Source organism: Drosophila suzukii, chromosome 3 (assembly GCF_043229965.1).
Source record: "Drosophila suzukii chromosome 3, CBGP_Dsuzu_IsoJpt1.0, whole genome shotgun sequence".
Lineage (NCBI taxonomy): Eukaryota > Metazoa > Arthropoda > Insecta > Diptera > Drosophilidae > Drosophila > Drosophila suzukii.
The window spans coordinates 28,918,389-28,925,634 of NC_092082.1; the positions used below are offsets into that span (position 1 = coordinate 28,918,389).

At 42.5% G+C, this 7,246-nt stretch overlaps 1 protein-coding gene across 2 annotated transcripts in view; it reads right to left on the bottom strand.

Moving 5' to 3' along the window:
• Nucleotides 1–7,246, bottom strand: part of Snap25 (Synaptosomal-associated protein 25kDa) — a 379,996-nt gene that overhangs the window by 267,824 nt on the left and 104,926 nt on the right. The gene's annotated exons all lie outside the window — the stretch shown is intronic.

The following is a 7,246-nucleotide window of genomic DNA, read 5'->3' on the forward strand; positions in this document are numbered from 1 at the left end:
ACAGCTACTTTTTCGAAACCCATTTTGTAAAATTTTTTTATGACTCCTGGTCTAAATCCATAAGCGATTAAATCCGATTCAACGAAAAATAATATATATTTTTCAATTCCTGTAGTTTGTGTGCGGCAATATTCCAATTCCATTTTTCCCAAAACTTCGTACACTCGAAATAATTCCATTGCCGCACCAAGTTTTCATATCAGAGTGCCAAATTATTTTCAATTGTGCACATCCAATAAGATAAATATTTCTAGTCGATCTATTTATTTATTTCACTTATGCTCCTGAAATATATTTTTAATTCCAAGTGTGTGTAAAATATAACAAAGCCTCATTGAAATGTCTTATTCTTTAAAGTGGTCCGCAAAAAGTTGCACTCATCACTATACCCCTCATTTGAAGAGTTAAATAGAGCTTACTAGATTCGTCGAAAGTATTTAAAAAGTATAAGGAAGCGTTTTCGCTTCTTGATTCTTGATCAAAAAAAAAAGAACAGCCCAGACCTCTATTGGGGCATTTGAGTTCGGAGCGTGCAGACACGTCATTACCTGTCGTAGGTCCGTGTCCGACGAGTCAAAGAACGGGATGGGATTGTTTGGCACGGCCATAATCACGTCCCACTTCACGACTAAGAAGCAAGCGACATTTGAGATCGCCCATTAGAAATTTACTTTTTTCGCCAGCTTAACGAATGACGTCGGTCGAGCCTTTCCCCGGATATCCCTATCCATTTTCGTTACAATCTCGCTAGCATAAGCTGGTGGTTCCTGCAAGGCATCTTAACTTCCTCAGGGCGAAAGTCTTATGAGGTGTCATCTCTTCAACTTTCGTTGGCTTATCTGATACATGGTCGATAGTGGATTTGCCCGAAAGCTACCGGCAAGGACCTAATGGTACACAATGGTATTTACCCTTCAACTGGGGGAAGTAGTTATCAGACCTGCTTAGGTCCTCCCATCTACCGTTTAAGTTAACAAGTTTCCTGTTGGTCCCCCTACACAGTCATTGGCTTACGGCCGTGAGGTATGTCACTTATCTATACTTATACAATAGCTGATAACTGTAGGTATTATGAAAAAAATGTTAAAACGGGCTCAGCAGTATGGTCTTGACACAAGGCTTGAACGCTACTAGGGTACGAAATCGAAAGAAGGCTGATAAAACAGAGTATTTCTAAGGGAAATACGTTTATTTCTAATATCTTAAAGCAGCTGCAAAAAATTGATCGATTGGAACCAGAGTGCAACATGCTGGAAGCCTTGATCATATCATCCGAAATCCACACACTGCTCTAGAAAGCGAAACAGAATATTTCCACCAATGTTGGTCAACATCACATGCACCCAAAACACCTAGAAGTAGCCAAGTTTTGACAGTACCAGGCGACTTTTTATTTTCCTATAAATTCTTAACACAAAATTGAACTTCGTGATATTTCCATGATATTTGGGTGATCCTGAGTAAAAGTCTCATACAACCTTTTTATCCACCACCTACAGGTTCCGCGATATACCTAAGAATAACAAGAAGGAACGCTGTAGTCGAGTACCTCGACTAGTAGATATCCGTTACTCAGCTAAAGGCACCAAAGGGAAATGGAGATATGCAAGCAGTAAAGCGAGATTGAAATGCGCCACCTATCCGCGATCTCAATATATGGTTATGTGGGCGGTAGACAGATTTAAGCGTTATGAGCGTTAGAGTGGGTGTGGAAAACTTTTTTTGTTCAGTTCAGTAAAAAATTTTTTTCAAGCATAAAAATTGTTGTCGCCACAGGTTTAGGCGGTTTGTGGGCGTTAGAGTTGGCGTGGCATATTTGCGTAACAAACTTGCGCTGCGTACAAGGCTACGAAATCTACATTTGAAATCCCAATTTGGTGGTTTCTGAAATATCTCATATTTACGATTTTTTGAAGTTTGTGGGCGTTAAAGTGGGCGTAGCAAACATTTTTTTTGGGTCAATCGATAGGTTTTGATGATGATACATTTCAGTTAAATATTCTATCTATTAAATATTCTATCAGTTAAATATTCTATCTATCTATCTATTCTAGCCTTAAAACTGTAGGAGCCACCGGTTTTTGGTCGTTTTTTATGTTCTTGGCTATACCGCGGACCCTGTAGGTGATGGGACATAAGTTTTGTTGGTCTGCGCGCTACGAAATTCGTGCTGCTAGCTCAGTAGATTGTGTGTTCGACCCACCGAAGTATTATGGGCAGTCATACCCCGATGATCTGTAACAAAGCATTCAAAGGTTAAACGTGGTTTTACGAGTATTCTCGGCTAACTTATTACAGCGGCTCTATTGGTTTTGGTGTCGTCACGCGCTGGAGATGCTCTTGAGGTCCTCAGGTGTGCTTGCTTAGGGAAGCGACAGGAAGATACCTAGGAAGACGAATGTTCCACCTTGGCATCACACTATTCCTTGTCGTCCTTTACGTTCCTGCGCTACTCAATGAGTTTTCAGCGGCGGTCGTGAAGTGGGTGCCGGTGATGACCACGGATGCCGCTGCCGATGTGAGATGTTACCAGTACCTAGCTTCCTGTGTCTCAATTCGGAGATTCCTAATTTCCCAATCCCGAATCGACGTAGCGATCTTGCTCCTTGTGGTTGCTCATTGGCAGCTGCTTGACTGGTTCTTTGACTTTGATAACCGACTGATCTTGATTAACTTACTCTTCGTTATCGACTGATCCAGCTGCCAGTGCTGTGAGCACTCTCCACTCCAGGTCCAAAGTCCATGGATCCGGCTTGTCCCCTTTGTCCTCGACCCAAGGCTTCCACCTGGAGTCCTATGTCTTGGAGCTGTCCTGCTGATCCTCCTGTTGCATGTGGCACGCATGCGCGCCGTCCAGCTGCTCAGATGTGGCACGTCTTTTGCTGGTCCAAAGTTCACGGCAGAGTCCAAGGTTCCGTAAATTCCTCTTGCAAACGACACCCTCGCTCTGCCCTTGAAGTCCCTACTCTCTCTCTCCAACCTCTCGTTCTCCAAACTCTCGTCCAATTTCTCGATCTCTAAGAGGAAAACTAGAAATTGTTGGATGTGTAACTGTGTTATTAACGGAATTTTAAAATAAAAGTCAAAAACAAGATAAAATGATATAGTCAATGGTCTCGACTAATAGAGGGATGGAGGTATGCTTAAAGCAACTCTGCTTTTTTCGCTAACACACGTAGCCTATTGCGCCCCACCAAGCCTATAGCGCCAATTAGCCTGTAAAACCCCTAGCGGCTTTGTGGCGTATTAGTGAAAACAGCTTATAAATAAAAAATAATAAAATATCTAAGGAATCCGCTGGTTGGCTAAAGCTCTGCCAGTCGCAGCTATTTCGTTCCTTCACGCGTCTCTTTAATGTTATATTTCTTCTTTCATGTTATCTAAAACAGTGGAAGCATGCGAATATGTTATGGTGGATTATTTTCGGGCCATAAGCCTTTTGCCAACCTTCTCAACCTAAAAAAGGTTTTTGGTGTTCATCTCTTCCAGGACGCAAGTCCGAATCTTCAGTTTGGTTTCATGTGTCTGCATAACGCTTCTGTGCAAATGCGTCGGGTGGTCAACGGTATCTTTAAAGCCCTTTAGACGAAAAAAAATTGTTGCGGAATATTTTTAGATGTCAAGCAAGCCTTTGATCGAGTCTGCAGTGCCAGACTTACTCTTTAAGTTTAGAACCATTCTTCCCCCGACATACTTTGACCTCCACCGCTCAATTCTTTTTGTCAGAACCTTCCAGGTTGATGTTCGAGGATGTAAGTCTGCTTCAAGGCCTCTACTTGTGGGAGTCCCTAAAGAAAGTGTGTGAAGTAACACGTTTATAAAATAATGGAATCCTGCCAAGCCAATCTTTTAAGACATATGATACATTTTTTTGAGATCTCAAAATTAATCCTGCTTGTACATCTATCACTAAGACTGCCACTATCTACAGATCACGACTAGTCTCTCACACAAATAGACTTGCTCTCACACTTTTCAGACCTATGAAAAGAAGAAGTCTAAAACGATTAGACAACTGCATACTTGGACCGCTTGCACTCGAAAGTGAATTGAGTCTCACAAAAGACACACAAATAAAACTTATTGTTTGTTTTTTAAACAAAAAAGTGAGAAAATGAAAAAAAAAAATATACATCTGTTTGTGCCTAACCGAAGTAGACACTTCTGGGTCACACCGCGGGACAAGGGGGTAATGAGCACTTGTCGCTGGCACGGGGACGCTTTGATGGCAGGACGATCGCGTCCCGGCAATGGTAACGATGGTTACTGCGATGCCGGACCACAGGCGATGAGGGTGAGCTAACGTGGTTAGCTGCTAGTTGAGATAGAGTATTACGAGCCCTATTCCCAGATGTGGGATGTAGAACCGCGCAGTTATGAGGTGTGTTGATAACTGATTTATTCTTCATTTGGTACTTGTTTATATACTACTTGGAGGGGTACCCTCAATTAAGTCGTGATGTCGGTCAGCCCTTGGCCGAATTATATAGGAAATACCTAACAAATCATTGACCGAGGTGGATCCTTCATTCAACTGCGGCGGTTCAGGTATTGATTCAGGTCACTCATACCTTCTTGATGCTGCTTAGCACTCCCCGTTGCGAAAAAATTTTTTAAACATTACCGTGGGGACTGAAATTGTGGCCTCGTTGAACTTGATTATTTGGCACGTCTGTGGTATGTGGACTTTCTGCAACAACACTTACGTATTTCTTCGTTAAATTTAAAAATGTTGAACAAAAGTCAGGCTTCTTATTGGTTTTAAGTTGATGGGAAGTCGGTTCTGTATCAATTGGTTTTTCTTTTGTAGTATAAAGTTCAGTTAGCTGCAATGAACTATAATGTATAGCGGTTGATCCTCGATCGGACGAGTCAGTGTCGTTAGTTCTTGATTGGCTACTTATATCTTCATGCTCCTTTATTTTATGATCTATCAATGCTAAGTTCGTTAAATTAATCCTTTTTTCATCGAGTGAAATCTCATTCTACCGTTTGCTACCTTCAATATCATTCACTGGATTTTTATCTTTCGTTTGCTGATAAGCAGCGCTCGGTCCTGCAAGATCATCTCTGTCTTGTACCAGAATAGGGTTGATTTCCGTATCAGATGAGGTTTCTTTATCGAGAAAACCTGTGATTACATAACCAAGCCTTGTGCCCTGGGCCAACGGTCTATTAGGTCCTAGTTCAAGAAGTTCACCGTTTATAGCCCGAGAAAATACTTCAACCCCTAAGGTTAGGTCAATCGGTCCTGGTTGCCGAAAGTCAGGATCTGCTAACGGCAGTCCCTCGGGAATATTAAGATTGGGTGCAATCGGTACTGAGAGCTGGTCTGTAATGACTGTGGGCATAATAAATACCTCTAGTAGTGTTTCAAACCCTGATGTACATGATGAGAGCTTTAGTTTTGATCTGATTGCTGTTGATATTTTTCTCCGATTCCAGATATTTCAATCGGTGACAGATAGCAGATCTGCCATCCTCCTTGAGATAAGATTAACCTGTGATCCACCATCTATTACAGCGCGACATGTTTGTAGGTGATTTGTTGGCCCTTGTAATGATACCTTGGCGGTCGCGAGCAGAGTATATCGTCTAGGGTTGTCGTAGCCTGCAGTGCGCCGGCCACTGTATTGCTTGTTGGTCCTTGGTGTAACAGTGAATGATGCCGTTGCTGGCAGACTCGAAAAGTGGTTGGTGATCCACAGTTTTCAACCTTATGAGCTGTAGACAAACAATTTGTGCATGCTCCTAACTGAATAATGGCTTGGCGCCGTGCTTTGGGGTCCATTTGCTGGACACGGCTACATGCTCTAAGATTATGTTGTCCTAGGTGACAAATCTTACAGCTCTCTTCGTTGTGAACTGACTGATGGCGGAGTGTTGCTGTAGGTTAAGCGCTTATCGTCTCCAGCATGCAAGCGCGCCGCTCAATAAACGTCAGTACACTCCTTAACTAGTTTTATTCTGATAAGAAAACGCAGGATTGGATCCCAGGATTTTGTGCTGATATCGAGGTTTTTAAGAGTACTCATTGAGTTTTTTATAGTGTCATGTAAGGCCCTTAGTTGGCGCGAGAAGCCTTCTATAGGCAAATCATGGAACCGTGCCAGTCTACATACTTGCCATTGAACTCCGGAATGCTAATTGGCGGAAGTGACAAGTTTAGGCTCATTGGCGGGTCGTTTTCTCGAAACAGGTTCATTTCGTATTCCTCGTATAATGTGTGGAATTGGGCTAGCTCTGCTTCTGCCAGATCTGCGGCCCCAGGTGAGCTTTCTAATTCGTCGTGGGCTTGCCTCAGTAACGCCCAATGAAGATCCAGGTGCCTTTGTAGGGCTGGGGTGACGGTTTGGCCGTTCGAGGCTAATGTTAATGATGATTCCAATTCGATGCATCTTCTCTGCAACTGTCGGATCACCTTGTCAATTGCAGAGTCTCCTTTGACTTGATCTCCTGTTGTGATCTTAAAGTTGGACGAAGTTCGTCTGGGCAGTCGGCATGTTGTCCAGAAATATTTTCTGATATTTTTTGACCAACTCCTTAAGTGTAGCTCATTTTTGTAGTCTAGTAATCGATTGTGTAAATCGATTCTTGTGTGACTTGTTTCCTCTATGAATGAAGTGGACATATTGTGTGTCTTGGAAACAAAGAATCCTGTGAAGCCGGATAAAGCTGTGTGTCTGTGAAGCTGGATGAAGCTGAGTATCCTGTGAAGCTGGATGAAGCTAAGTATCCTGTGAAGCTGGATGAAGCTGAGTATCCTGTGAAGCTGGATGAAGCTGACCTTCCTGTGACGCTGGAAGAAGAAGGGTATCCAGTTAGAGGTTCAGCCTTTGGTGGGAAGGGGGTTGATTAAGTGTGATCCTTTGTTGTTAAAGGATCACGTCGAGGTCACCAATGTTTGTGCCTTAAGCCTAGTACTCAGATCGGCTAAGAGTTTCACTAGTCGAAAAATCTTATTCTTTGTAGTATGACCGAAGTTTTCAAAGTTTTCCCGCAATGCATGTGGCATGGTCTTGCTGTCAAGCAGCTGGGTTTGTTCCCAAACGGAAAGCAAATCAAATAGAGCTATTTAAAAAAAAAAGAGCCTCCTGGTGCACAAAGAAATTAAAATAAAAATAAATTAAATGTTCAACGAATGTAAATTTATGTAAATTATAAGTTTAAGGCTTCCTTCTAGTCCCACGGGTGCTTCGCCATCTTTCCCGTGCCATCTGTAGTCCAGCTCCGAATGCCAATAGGC